Raw genomic sequence first — 15,523 nt, forward strand, 5'->3', positions numbered from 1 at the left:
ACAGCCACAACCACTCGGCTTGTTTAGAGGTGCTTATGCAGAGAGTAGCACGAGAAAACAAAGGGGAAGAGTATGTGAACTTCTAACCCTCATCCCCACATGCCACTGGGTTGGTGGGTGGCATGAGCAAGCGTTTAAGTTCCCCGAAGTGGGCGTTTTGATGGGGCCAAGTGACAAAGAACCAAAGAGGGTAAGAACTTGTGAGCAGCAAGTGGAAAACTACCCAAGAACGGTCCCACCCCGCCTACAAGTCACGTCACCTCGTTGAAGTGAGCGTAGCTTGTGTGGTTTAGGCTCACTTCCCCACTATAGGGGAATCCTTGGAGGCTCAACTGCTCTGAGGGGACCCGCCCTTCTCAAAGACTAGACTTTTTTGTGAAACAGTGAGTTTTGTTGCCCAATCCCCTTCTCTGTTTCTTGTGTCCAAATGGAGTGACACTTTATCATTTTGGGGGGGGAGGACCGGCATTAGATAGAGGATATTAATTATTGCTAATTGACTCCTGTCTGCAATTCTGCTTGCAGCATTTATGAACCCCACGTGGTTCAATTAACACATTGAAAAGCGATGTCAGCTCAAAAGTGCCAGAGAAGAGAGCACTTCAATGGATCCCCATCTGTGGTGGTCCACATGGATCTGCTCAATGTGTACCTGGAGAAGGGCAGTAAATGTTCTGGAAAATAGTGTGAGAACATGGGGTATGCCAGGCAGTGGCTACATGAAGGAATCCCAGAAGGTTTTATCTTTGGGCTTACATGGTGGCTTTAGCATTTGGTGAAAATTTTCCAGGGATAGGGGACATGGGGATGCTCTTCCCTGGAAAAAAATGAATGTACATTGGCTGAGGATGGTTAATGCACTTGAATTCGTGGATTGTGTTTTTGCAGAACACGATTGAGGAAGGCAGCGAGGTTTTTTTTTTTTTTTTTTTTTTTTCTGGAAAGCACAGTGGTTCTGGAGATGTAAGGTAGATTGAACTGCAGTTTCCTCTTACTGTGTGACCTTGGGCAAGAAACAGAATCTTTCTGAGTGTCTGCTAAAAGAGGACAATGACAATGACACCTGCCTGTCTGAAATGAGACAGTGGGTGAGACAGCACTTTGTCAAACACAGCATGACTATAAATAGGAGATGAATTCTTCATATGACTTGTAAATAATGTGATTGTCAATTCATTTACTGGTTCAATAAACATATAATGAACATCTACAAGGAGCTGGTGATATACAAGCAATAACAGATTCATTCCCTGCCCCCATAGTTTGCAGCTGATACTCCCAAGTCAACAGGAAAATATAGCCTGTTAAGTGCTGTGATGAGAAGCTAGAGACTGCATGGGAGCTCATAAAAATGGCACTTAACCTACGCTTGGAAAATTTCCAGAAGGCTTACTGGAGGAAGTGGGGTCCATGTGGAGCTTAAATGTTGTCTTCTCGGTAAGGACTCTCAAGGTCACCTTCTTTAAAAACCTAACCCCTACTCTCTTGTACCCCCTAATCCCCCATCTTCTGTTTAATTTTTTTATAGCACTTATCACCATCTGACACACTCTACAGTATTTGCTTATTTATGCTTCGTGTCTGATTCCCTCAACCAAAATATAAGCACATAAATTTAGGTTCTTTTCTCTTTTTTCCCTACTATATTCTCAGTGCTTAAAATAGCTCATGGCACATAGTAGGCACTCAATAGATATTTACTGAATGAATGAATAGGAAATATTAAGTGTGATATGGGCAGCCAAAAGGGCAGGAAACAATGTCCCAGGTGAGGAATATGCACAAGCAAAGACCAGGATGCAAGGTACAGGTGGTTTGGAGTCTTGGTCCATTCAGGCTGTTATAAAAGAATGTCATAAACTGGGTAGCTAACAAAAAACAGACATTTATTTCTCAAAGTTCTAGTGTCTGGAAGTCCGAGACCAAGGTGCTAGCACATTTGGTGAATGGCGAGTACCTGCTCTCTGGTTCATAGCTGGCTGTCTTCTTGTGGTGTCCTCGCATGGTGGCAGGAGCAGGGAGCTCTCTGAGGTCCCTTTTATAAGGACACTAATCCCATCTATGAGGGCTCCAGTTTTATGACCTAATCATCTCCCAAAGGCCCCACCTCCAAACACCATCGCATTGGGAAATTAGGTATAAACATAAGAATTTGGTATTGGGGCAGGGGACACAAATATTCAGTCTAGGGCATTCGTTTGGGTTAGAATATTAACAGTATTGACATGTGAGGATGGAATATAAAGAGATGAGTCTAGGATTAGGTAGGGTCAGATTATAAAGGTCCTTGTAAGCCAAGTTAAAGAGTATGGAATTTGTTCAGAGGGTGATAAGGACAATAGAAGTACTTAATAAGAAAGTGTTGATAAAAGCTGGGGACAGGGAGACTATGAGAAATCTCTTATGATGGTCAGGGAGCAAGATAATGGTGACTTGAACAAGGGCCATTGCAGCGCAGGGAGAGGTATTTGGGGGGCAGAACTGATAGGCCTCAATGGTTGGTTGGCAATGGGGAGTGTGGGAAAGGGAAGGCTCAGTGCTCAGGAATGGAGGCCCATTCAAGAGGCTCCATGCATGGTGGTGCCAGTTATGAGATGGGGAGACAATGGGAGGGTCAGGTTTCAGATGAACATGATGAGTTTTCGGGATGGGCCTTTCAACCAGGTGAGAGAGAAAAGAAAGTTGCCAAAGCCCTGAGAGACACCAATATTAGAAGGATGGACAGAGGAAGAGAAGACCAAGAAGTAATGTGAGAAACAGATTTCAGAGAGGTCCAAGGAAGACTGGGAATAGATGATGTCTCAAGGAGAGAAGGGACACTTCCAGGTCAAGTTAGATATGAAAGTGTTGTGGGTGTGAATTGTGTTCCCCCAACAATATGTTGAAGCTTTAACCCTCTGTGAATTGACCTTATTTGGAAGTAGAGTGTTTGTAGATGTAGTCAGGTTAAGATGAGGTCATACTTGATTTTAGAGTGGGCCCTGAACCAATGACTAGTGTTCTTTTTGAGGGAAGTATGTGCACCAAGAAACACAAGGAAAGTAGTATAAAGACTGAGGCAGAGATTGGGTTGATGCAGCTACTAGCCAAACCCCAAAAGTGTTGGCAACCACCAGAAGCTAGAAGAGGCAAAGAAGGATATTTTTCTGGAGCCTTCTGAGGAGGATGGCCCTGGTGACCCTTTGATTTTGGACTTCTAGCCTCCAGGACTGTGAGAGATTAAATTCCTATTGTTTTAAGACACTGGTAATTTGTGGCAATTTGTTACAGCAGCCCTAAGAAACTAATACAAGAAGGGAATGTGTCCACCAGATTTAGTGACAAGGAAGTCATGGGAAACCATGGTGAGAGCAGGTTTGGTATAACAGTAGGGGGGTTCTAGGTCTTAGGGTGCAGTAGAGCCACAGTGGGGAGTGGAGACTGAGCATAGGCAGCTCTTCCAAAAAATCTGGTAGGGAGGGAAGGAAAAGAGAGGGCAGTGGGGCTACAAGGTGTTCGTGTGATTTTATTTTTAATACAAGAATGTGATCATATTAAAGAGCTGATGGAAATGGTCATTAGAGAGGAAAACCTTTTGGGGTGTCTGGGTGGCTCAGTGGGTTAAGTGTCTGCCTTTGGCTCAGGTCATGATCCTGGGGCCCTGTGGATTGAGTAGCAAGTTGGGCTCTGGGCTCATTGGGGAGCCTGCTTCTCCCTCTCCTCCCTGCTCATGCTCTCTCTTTGTTGCTATCTCTGTCTCTCTTTTTCAAATAAATAATTAAAAAATCTTTTAAAAAAAGAGAAGAAAATCTTTTCTGAAAATACAGGAAAGGGAAGAATTTGTTGTGAATGGGTTGGGTATGAGATCCAGAGTGGAGGGCTAGTGAGCTCAGCGAAAACATGGGTGGGTCTGGAGGTTTGGATGCAGGAAGCCAAGCTAATCTTCTGGGTAGCCCTCTTGGAGCCAGAGTGTAGGGCCATCCTTAGGGTAGGCAGGGGAAGGCCAATGGGAGGTTTGAGAAGTGAAAACAGGCTGGCAACAGCCAATGGGCAGACCAAGAGGGCTGACAAGGGACACAGAGGATTGTTAAGCATCATAAAACCCCAGCAAGAAGTGGGGTGTAGCAGAGCTTGTGAATGCTTCTTCCACTCACCCCCTTTCCCTCCTGACTGAGCCCCTGTGTCAAGAACCCATCACTCAGGGAAGATGCTACTTCTCTCCTTCTGCATGAGGGTTAGGGTAATTACTGACAACTCCTAGAACAAACCAGCCCAAGACTCCAGTGGCCTATTCCTTTACATCTTGTTCGATGAGTCAGAGGCTCTCCTCAAGGGCAGATTCAGGGATCCAGGGTCCTTCTACCTTGTGATGTTGCTAAATCTATTGCTTGTAGGAGGGGAAGCAAGACAGTGGGTGATTGCACATGGGGCTCGGCTCAGCCCTTTGGCCCACATCCCAGTGGCCGGAATCCAGTCATATGTCCCCAACTAACAATAAGGGAAACTGGGAAATGTAGCCTTTCTGTGTGCCCAGATAGAAGAATGGAACTAGATGGGGCATAACAAGTCTCTGCTAGAGCATGTGATGCCTGGAATTACGGCAGCCAACATACAACCATGAGGGCTATTAATCTGACTTGTTGAAGATAAAAGAGGGAGAAGATGCAAGAAATTTGGGTCCTTGATGACGTCACGAAGAGGACAATTTAACAGCTTGTGGCTGCACTTTCTCTAGATATTTTTCTAAATGAGAGATGACAAACTTTTCCTATTGTCAAAGGTTTTTGAATTGGTAATATGAGTTTTTTGTTACTTACAACCAAAAAAAAAATCCCCATTCAGAAACCTTAAATTTAATTACATAGACAAGTTATTGCCCTTAGATTATTATAATTCATTTCAGGCAAACAGGTTAGAACATAACAAGCTGGCCTGGGTTTTAGGAAACTCACCTTAATCTTCTTTTTGCAGCCCCATTGGGAAATGGGAATCAAAATACTTTTTGTCTCAGAATTAGAGTAGGACTGAATATTTTTGCATGAAATTCACATTCTCTAAGAAACAATCAAGAATGTAACTATGCCAATTGGCATTTAAAGTCTATCATTGACGTAAGGATGTGAGCTGCCTCACAACCTCTCTAAGAGACTTTATTCCCTCATTTATCAAATATTTATGTGTGACCTACTATGTGTGATTGATTCTATCTGCTAGCATTGTGTACTGTCCACCAGTGATGTTTCTCTTATTTATTTTTATGCTCTTGTTACCTAGCAAACGGGATTTGAAAATTAGATGGCACATAAATAAATATTTGTTGAATAAAATTTGATCGGATTTTCCTGGTAGAGGTAAAAACACGTGGGTTTCCACTTCAGACAGTGCTGGAATGGAAGCTTGACTTTGGCCTAATTGGGTGACCTTGGGAAAGTTACTTAATCCATCTGAGCCTCAGATTCCTGTTTACTGGGGTTAAAAATCCACGAGAGAGAATACGTAAAATCTAGTTTATTGCCTGGCACAAAATAGGCACGTTGTAAATAGTCATTCTCCCCTTCTTCCTCTTGCACCTAGCATGATCAAGCCACTCTCTATTTCCAGTCGAATATTCTAGAAACAAGTTTTATGATAAACATAATTAAGAAAGTGAATCTGCTGCCGGAAAATTATGTAAAGCATTTGTAAATTATTTTTGCATAGCCTATTTTGTATGATCATGGCAGGGTTTCCTGCTATTAGTACAGTAATTGAGAGCCAATGATCTTTTATTTTTAACGACCATGTGCTCAGAGCATCTCCCAAGCACACAAATGCAAAGAAAAGTAACTTCTTTCCATTTTTCAGCCATATTTCTCTTTTATAGCTGAGTTAAAAGGTAGCTCAAACTCTATTCTCATGCTAACATGGGCTTTGACCAACTGTCCTTTTTTTGTTTGTTGCTTCTCTCACAATTGACCCAGGCAGCAATTTTATGACAGGTTTAGACAGGAGAAATTTGTCAGTGCTTGCTGTGTAGGCAAGGCAAAGTGTAGCTTGTGCTTATTCTGTTTGAACCGAAGAGCACTACATTAGTCAGAAGCTCCGAGTTGGAGTCTCCGCTCTGAGACTTAGCTGCAGTGTGGCATTGGCCTTTCCTTTGCCCTGGCCTCACTCCGTTTCCTCTTCCGTAAAACTAGGATTTTAAACCAGATAATTCTGGAGGTCCCTCGAGCTCTAAATTCTGGGCTAGTGGTTACTTTCCTATTCCTTTCTCCTCTTCTTGATTTCTTATTTCAATATTCACTTCTTAAATAATTTAAAAGAAGAACAAAGGCAACCAGTGCTCTATGATGTTTCAAAAGGGAGAAAAATGAAATAGCCTAAATGTCTAATAAGAAAGAAAAGGCTAAGTGAATTATCTGGTGAAAAATCAACCATTCAGTGAAATATTATCATCCAATGATCAAAAGGGATGCTCATGAAGATCCTCTAACAAAATAGCAGCATGTTCTTGAAAGAAAAAGGCAGAAGGTAAATGATCCCTTTGCCATAACAACAATGTAAAAGATGTACAGAAATATGCACAAATCCTAGCAGGGAGTGCAAAAAGTGAAAACGGTTGATATGTAAAAAATATGGTTATTTTCTCACTTCCTGTGAGAGGAGGGAAGTGTTCAATATATTTGGGGTTTTCCATTGGGTGTCTTGTCTTATAAGTTTTTCTAAACTAGACTAATGGCTTTGGGCACTGTAGATGCCTAGAAGAGGCTACAGGATAGCTCACCTCCCTCTTCTGTGGCCCAGCTCTTTTCATGCCAGGAAGCTTGTTCTAGTTGATAATGAGGGATGAAAATGTGTTCCCTACATAGACTGGGCTTTGCTTTTCTGTCCCTTGTCCTCCTCCTTCTTTTTTTAATCCTCCTCGTTGCTATCTACTTTCCCTCAACACTCTTTTCTATTGAGGAACAATTTAGATACAGTTAAATGCGCAGATCTAAAGTATATAGTTCCAGGCATTTTGATAAGTGTGTACACTCAAGTAATCAACTAACTCTCCAGTCAAGGTATAGAACATTTTCATGTTCTCTGTGTCTCAAAGTTCTCTGTGTCTATTTCTAGTAAATTCCCTTGCTTCCCAGCAACCACTTTTATGATTTCTATCAACATGGCTAGCCTGTTCTAGAACTTCATAAAATAGAATCATACAGATGTTCTCTTTCTTTTCTATTCTTTTTCTTTCTTTCTTTCTTTCTTTTTTTTTTTTTTTTTGTCTTGTTTCTTTCATTCAACAAACAGCTTTCAAGATCCATCCATGTTGTATCAGCAGCTCATCCTTTTTTGTTTCTAGGTGGTATAGTCCTGTGATAGACTGAGTAATGGCCTCAAACATATCCCCAAAACCCATGAATCTTATTTTATGTTACAGAAGAGACTTTGCAGGTGTGATTAAGCTAAGGAATCTTGAGATGGGAAGATTAGCTTGGATGATTCAAGTAGGTCCTACACCTAATCACAGGAAGAGGAAAAAGAGGGAGAATTACCTCCTGAGAGGGGAAGGCAATATGACTACAGAAGCACAGATCAAGGTGGTGCACTTTGAAGGGGCCACGAGCCAAGGAATATAGGAGGCCATTAGAGGCTGGGAAAGGCAAGGACACAGATTCTCTCCTGGAGGAGCCAGTGCTGCCCACAGCTTGACTTTAGCCCAGAAAGATTCAATACAGATTTCTGCTCTCCAGAACTGTACAATGATAATTCGTGCTGTTTTAAGCCACCACGTTTGTAGTAATTTGTTATAGTGACACAAGGAAACTTATATAATTCCAGTGTGTGGATATACCACAATTTGTTTATTCATTCATCTCTTGATGAATTTGGGGTGTTGTTGCTTGGGACTATTTTAAATAAAGCTGCTAGGAACATTCTTATGTAAGTCTTTGTGTGGATGTATGTCTTATTTATCTTGGTTAAATATACCTAGGAATGGAATTGCTGGGGCATAGAGTAGCTGCCTGTTTAACTTTATAAGAAACTTCCAGTTTTCTCAAGTGATTGTACCATTTTACACCAATGAAGAATGAGACCTGATACCCTTAAAACGAAGAAGAAAGCTAAAGTCATTCACCCCAAAATCTTTCACCCCAGCTTATTGGTGGGTGCGATTTCTGAGTGCTTTCAGGATGGTTCCAGACCTCAATTGTATTTCCAGAGCCCTCAACATGAGCTCTAATGTAGATTTGTGCCTGTATTTTTTCTTTATTTTCTTTTCTTGAAAAGGAAATAGTTCACCTGCCTAATTGCCCCCATCCTAACTTTTCTCTTCCCTCTGTTCCTGTGCTCCCCATTAGCACGCACTGTACTTTCTCTGTGGGTGGGAGTCACAACCCCAGAGGCCTGGACAACCTGGGGAGCAGGAGCCAGCAAGTCTAGACCTCAGGGTCCTGAGAGGGACACAGGAAACAAGAACGCAGTATGCTGAATGCCTTTCCCATTGGGGCAGTCAACCATATTATTCTTCAGTTAATGGAATTTTCTTACTCCTGTAAGTAGAAAAACACCGGTAGCCCAGATACCGCCCACTACAGTAGTTGATAAAACACTCAAAGGAAGGGGATCAGGGAAGGAGAGGGAAAAACTGCTGGATCTGTTTCTGGGTTTTATCTGGGGATAGGGGGCTGTTTTGTTATTTTTTTTCTTTGTTTTCTTCACCTAAGGAAAATGTGCCAGGGCCACTGCCAACCCTGATCCTTCTAGATTCCAGAAGCCTTCTGAGGTTAAGCTTGAGAACAAAGAGGTGGTTGTTTCCAGATGTGATCTTGGTGAGCCAACTTTTGACACTTGAAAGAGGATCTGGAATTTGGGGGTCAGCTGGTTTATCCTCCCACAATCTTCACATTTGTTCAGATTATGGATCTTTAAAAAATGGTTCATCAGCTTGCTAAAATACTTCTCTCATTTCTTTCCATTTATGATACCATGTAGTGATATTTGTATAGCACATAAACTTCCACATACACACCTTCCATGTGAGCCCATGTTGTGTTCTAGCACACCTTCAGAACCAATGAGTTTATATCTGTATACATCTTGGTCTGCTAGCTGTACTGAGATTGTTGGGAATTCAAGACCCTGGCTATCATTTATGACCTTTTAGGGGCCAAGAAGAGTCTTGTATAACATCAGTGGGGTGGACCCATCCTAAATGTTAGTCCTGGAGCTTGGAGATGGTCCTTTAGCAGTGACTGGTTATGATGCCAGGTTCAGCTAGATGTTGGCCTGGGAATCCTCTTTTATATGGTGGTATAAGTCCTCTCCCTGCCCTGCAGTTGTAATAGCTTTGGAATGTGAGCCCAGCATGTGATATGGGCATGAGTTTGCACAGAAGTAAATCCTCCATGGGAGGTGTGGTAGGTACATAGCCTTGCAAAGGAAGGTATTTGGACAGGCTATCAGGCTTAATGCCAAGGAAGAGGTGGAACCACTCAGTAAACTCACCTTGGCATGGAAAGTGCTACACAGGGTTTTGATGAGACTTTCTACCCAGAGCATCTTCTGTATTGGATTCATAACAACATCAGCCATTTGTTGTGCCAGGCATATTAATACGTGCTCGACCTATACCTACCTCTTGTCTTTACCTTTTCACCCTACCTGGATGTTAGGTAGGGAAACAGTTGAGTGACTCCTTCTAGCTGCCTACATTCTCCTGTCTCCTTCCAAGTTGGCATCCTAAGAACCCGCATCCTGTGGTTCTGAAATGTGCAAGCACTTGTGGGGTGTAAGCACATGCCTGTCCTCTTCAGGTTGAATGGAGTCATTTACTCTTGCTGAGTCTTCTTGTCCTCACCTGTAAACCAGAGAATGTCACTCTCACCTCCTCCCAGGGTGGTGGTGAGGGGCAGAGGAGATCTTGGGAATGACAATGTTTGGTTGACTGTTGAGGCCATATACCCCTGGGTGATTATTGTTCTTGGTTGGGAGGGAAGACTCTTTTAGGCAGATTTTCCTTGACTTACAATGAAGTTTCATCCTGATAAACACATTGTAAGTTGAAAATATCCAAAGTCAAAAATGCATTTAATACACCTGATCTACCAAACATCCTAGCTTAGCCCAGCCAGCTTACACTCAGAACACTTACATTAGCTCACAGTTGGCAAAGCCATCAATACAAAGCCAATTTTATAATAAAGTGTTAGCTATTTCATGCAATTTTTGACTATTTGTACTCAAAGTGAAAAATTAGTTGTTAGTGTGTCAGTTGTTAACCCTTGTGATTGTGATCATGTGGCTTAACTGGGAGTGGCAGCTGCTATGGGCTAGCATCATGAGAGAGAATGGGCCCACATATTCTTAGTCTGGAAAAAGAGCAAAATTCAAAATTCAAAGTATAGTTTCTACTGAATGCATTTTGCTTTTGCACCATCATAAAGTCAAAAAAATCCTTAAGTTGAATCATCCTAACTCTGAGACTATCTGGACTTGTCTTTGGCAGAAAATGGCACCCAGTAAGGAAATTAGAACCCAGAGAGGCAGGTGGTACCCAGGGAGGAGATTAGTACTCAGGGAGGGGAGTTGGTTACCTAGTCAGAAGGCAGATACCAGATGAAAAATTTGTTATTCAGAGAGGAGCATGATGCCCATGGGGAGGTTGTATCTGGTAGGGAGATTTAGGCCTTGAAGATGTTCATGGCCTGATTTAGTCTGTAAAGGGGTCCTAATGGCCAAGGTCATATAAGATGCAAAGAGGCAGTTTGTGCAATTTTTTATTCCTATTTGTATTGAAATAAAGAGCAACAGCACGTCCTAAACCTTTAGTGCTCTGCCCACGGTTAGGTGTTTTAGAACATCCATTTGTCTACAATAGTTTTAGATTTCTGCCCAAGGAACACTAGTTAAAATTAAAGTCAACATTACCGTGATCAAACTGATCTCATATTTCTCCTGCCTGGAAATACCTACAATTCCTTAAAACAATGTTTCAATTTACCACAAGTCCGGTGGCATTTTAAAGTGTAATAAAAAACCCACCCTCCTCTTCCTGCCTCCCACTCCTGGTGTTTTGGAGACAACAGCGAACACACGGACTTTCAGTCAAGGGGGTGCTGTTTGTCCCTTATTTTGTGCACCTCTATCTTTGCTGAAGCAGAGTGCTGTGATAAACCTACAGATGCTGGTGAGTCAGATTGGATCATGGGAAGGAAGTGGGCGAGTCATAGTTGAATGATTTTGCTGTGTGCTTTCATATCCACCTGACGTGTTCCAGAGATTGAGTGAGAAGAATCATTAGGTCAGTTTGGATTTGGAGCCATTGATTCAGCCAGTAAGCTCCATGACCTGCCTTCCCTCCATGTGTCTGCATTTGCACCTGCAGCCAGGGTCACTATTTGGGAGGTACATCTCAGTCTGTTAAAATAGTGAACTGCTTTCATGCCGGTTGTCAAATAACCACTAGCTGGACACTTCAGAACCTCCCCCAAGGACCTGTGTCCATTCTTATTGGTAGATGCCTGTTATTACCTTGATTGTTCAATACCTGTCACTTCAGCTTATAGGGCAATTAAAATAAATCCCTGCCCACATAGGTGGTGACAGATGCCATGCCTTCCCTTGCCTGGAAAACTCTCCATGGTTCTTTCAGGATGAAAAGAGGCCCTAACCAATATCTTTGTTTAGGTGATTGAGAAAACCAAATTTGGAGAAGACACTCTATCCTCGTGATGCAAAGACGTGAATTTATGTCTGCTGCTTTTTTCTTGTTTTTCTTTTTTTTTTTTTTTGGTACTAAAAAAGTCACTGGGATAATTCAGCCAGATGAAATAAGCAGACATGTGGCCTAAAAAAAGATGAAGTTTATACAATGAGGCAGGTGCCATCTGGCACAGTAGGAATTCAATGGAGGTGGGATCATTTTCTCTAATGTCAGAACTACCTGGAGTTGTTGTCTATTTGTAGAATCTTGGGAAATGTGGGAGGCAAAATTGAGAAAGCAATTCTAATTCAGAGATTTGAATCCTATATCACAGATGATCACAACTTCTCTAGTGGATGGAACAATATGTTCCCCAGATCCTGCTTCAGAGTCAAGGCACTTATTTCCCCAGCTGTCAGGAAGTTGACTGATCACAGCTAAGTCCTTCCATAGGGTTTCCCCTTGTTCAAAGTCATGCTTTCTCCCAGGGGCCCATCAGTGCTGGGCACAGAGGCTCAGCCTTCCCTCTGAAAAGCCTCTCCAGCTCCAGAGTTGCATGTGGGATTAGCTGGGACCCTTTTTCCAAACACATCTCAATTTAACTGTCCTTTCCTCCTGCTTTCACTCCTGCACAGGTGTTGTACCCGAGGGCGTTTCCCATTAAAACTCTAGCCTTCAAACCTCCCTCCCAGATGAGTGCTCCCAGGGACAGTGATCCATCTTCCCAATATCTGCAGAGTATTCTGTTAGAATCTAACAAACAACTAGGTTTAGTCTCATTCCATTTAATCATGTTATTTATTTATTTATTTATTTATTTATTTATTTATTTATTTATAAGAGAGAGAGAGCAAGCTCACACAAGTGGTATGGAGGAGCAAAGGGAGAGGGAGAAGTAAATTCTCCCCTGAACAGAGCCCTGGGATCATGACCTGAGCCAAAGGCAGAAGACTGAACTACCTAGGCTCCCAACAATAACAATCGGGAGCCATGTGTTATATTTTCTGTTTATTATTCTTTCTTACTGTTTCCTTCTAATTTTTTATATACTTTGTTTTATTTTACTAGATTAATATGTTTAAAAATTTTTTTTTCTTTCTAGACAAACACTGTCCAGTTGAAATATAATGAGAACCACAGATGTAATTTAAAATTTTCTAGCTGTCGCAGAGGCCATGACATCTGGGATTGTCTTAGGATTCTGACTACCATACACATTAAAAAGGGTAAAAAAGTGAAATTAATTTTAGTAATATATATTATTTCATCTAAACTAGTCAAAATATTATCATATCAATATATGTTCAAAGTAAAAATTATGAAGAAAATATTAAAAGTTTTGTTGTATTGCCTTTGAATATGTATTTTACATGTATAGTACATCTCAATTTGTATTAGCCACATTTCAAGGGTTCAATAATCACATGTAACAGACACACTTCTGGAGGTTTGAAAATCTCCATCAAAGTCAAATTCTAAGACATTAGCAAAAATGGCGAAGGACCTCTAAAAATTCTCTCTTCCATAAAAGCAATAAGAACATTGGCAAATAATCTCAGAATCGACTTTTTCAGAACTCTGGAAATTAACCAAAGCCTTGCAGCAATCTGGGGAGCATTTATTCAAGAAAAACAGCTGAATCTTGGTAAGAACAATGAGCTTTGTGTCACTTTAACTTGCCATGTTCCCATATCTCCTCCCTGTCGCTGCAGCAGCCTGGAAATCCAAGAGCCTGTAGGCAGTCACAGTGAAAACTAGCAGCCTGGGAGCTACTGGGGAGTGGGGGTTGCAGAATGGGGTTGGAGCCCCTTCAAAGCCCCATTCTCAGAGAATTGTCATTATTTGACCTGTCTGATGGTTCCTTGGAAGACCCCATTTGCAAGGCTGTCTTTATTTGATCTGACTCAGAACTCATCTAGAACAAACAGCCTTTTCCCCAGGGGTGTGTGTTGAAAAGAATCAGAGGCAATTATTGAACATCACGGCTGCTTCAGGTGGCAGATAACAGTTGGGACAAACAATAGGCTAACCCAAAGACTTAAAGGAAAAGCTGAAGAATGGATGTCCATATGGGGGCTTTGAAATCTCCAACACATCCCTGGTAATGCAGAAGGCCATGCAAATATGTAGGACTATGGCCTGTGCAGGGTGGTATGTGTGTTTAGGAAAGACCTGAGAAGTCCTTAGTTCTCCCCACTGGCTAAGATGGAGCTGTAAGGTGTTTGGCTAAATGTTGGATGTCTCCTAAAACACACAGAACTTCTTGGCAGCTACTGGGAGCCTTATTGGTTCCAATCATCTAAAGAATCGTCTCTGTGGAATCATTAACTGACCACTAGGTTAATCGATCAGAACTTCAGTGGCCTCATACAGTAAAGAATATACACTTTACAGAATTAGTGCAGAAAATCCAATAAACAAACAAATGCAAAACAATCTACAAACCTGGGATGAGCTCTGATTTCCAGAGTTGCTACATTATATTATTCTAAATGTCCAATCTTCAATAAAAAGTTATGAGACATTCAAAGAAACAAGAAAGTAGGTCACATACACAAGAAAAAAAGTCACGAGAAATAGTCTGAGGAGACACAAAAAATGAACTTATTATACAAAGTAAATTAGCTATGTTAAATATATTTAAAAGATGTAATTAAAAGGAGGCATGATTAAAGAACTAAGTGGAAAAAAAAGTCTTGTATATATAAAATCTTAAGGAATTCACAAAAAATAAAAGATCAATATATAAAAATCACTTATATTTCTATACATTAGCAATGAACAATCCAAAAATGAAATTAAGAAAATAATTCCGGGGCACCTGGGTGGCTGAGTTAGTTAATTGTCTTACTTTGGCTCAGGTCACCGTCTTAGGGTCCTGGGATCACCTGTGTTGGCTCCCTGCTCAGGGGGTCTACTTGTCTTTCTCCCTCTGCAACCCTCCACCCCACATGTGCATGTGTGTACTCTCTCCCCACCTCAAATAAATCAAATATTTAAAAAGAAAATAATTCCATATTACACTAGCATTCATAAAATACTTAGGAATAAATTTGACAACAACGACAACAACAAAAAAGCAAAGGCTTGCACACTGAAAACTCTAAAAGATTGATGGAAGAAACTAAAGAAGACCTACTCAAATGAGAAGACATCTATGTTGCGGATCAAAGAAAAGCAATACTGCTTAAATTGATTTTCAGGTTCAATACAATCCTTATCAAAATTCCAGCTGCTGCTCTTTGCAGAAGTTGACAAGTTGATCCTAAAACTCATATAGAAATGCAAGGGATCAGTAATAGCCAAAAAAATTTAGAAAAAAAAAAAAAGGTAAAAAGTTTGAGGATTAACATTTCCTAATTTGAAAACCTAAGCTGTGTAATCAAGATTGTGTAGTGCTGGCATAAGGATAGACATAGGCAATGGAACAGGATTGAGAATCTCAGGATAAACTCATGCATTTATGAACATACACTTATTTTCAACAAGACTGTGTAGACAATTTAATGGGGAATAGTAATCTTTTCAACAAATGAAGCTGGAAGAACTGGGATATCCACATTTGTAAAAGATGAAAGTGGACCCCCTACCTCATACCACATTTAAAATTTAATTCAAAATGGATCAAAGACCTAAATGTAAGAACTAAAACTATAAAACTCTTGGGAGAAAACACAGGTGTGAAAGAATATCATACTGCATATTGCTAGCCCATGAAAAGATCAAAATTAGAAATCTGAAGTATAGTTTCTATTGGATGCATATTGCTTTCATATCATCTTTACAAAATCAAACCATTGTAAGTTGGGGACCATCATCTATACACTATCAAAAAAGTGAAAAGAGCAACAGATTGGGAGAAAATATTTGTAG

At 41.0% G+C, this 15,523-nt stretch overlaps 1 long non-coding RNA gene across 2 annotated transcripts in view; it reads left to right on the forward strand.

Moving 5' to 3' along the window:
- Positions 1–15,523, forward strand: part of LOC144301874 (uncharacterized) — a 30,225-nt gene that overhangs the window by 1,579 nt on the left and 13,123 nt on the right. For both annotated transcript variants that reach the window (XR_013368772.1, XR_013368771.1), the window contains exons 3-4: positions 1,263–1,437; positions 12,753–12,876. This is a non-coding gene — a long non-coding RNA (uncharacterized LOC144301874). The remainder of the gene's footprint in view (positions 1–1,262; positions 1,438–12,752; positions 12,877–15,523) is intronic.

The sequence above is a fragment of the Canis aureus genome, chromosome 30, assembly GCF_053574225.1.
Source record: "Canis aureus isolate CA01 chromosome 30, VMU_Caureus_v.1.0, whole genome shotgun sequence".
Lineage (NCBI taxonomy): Eukaryota > Metazoa > Chordata > Mammalia > Carnivora > Canidae > Canis > Canis aureus.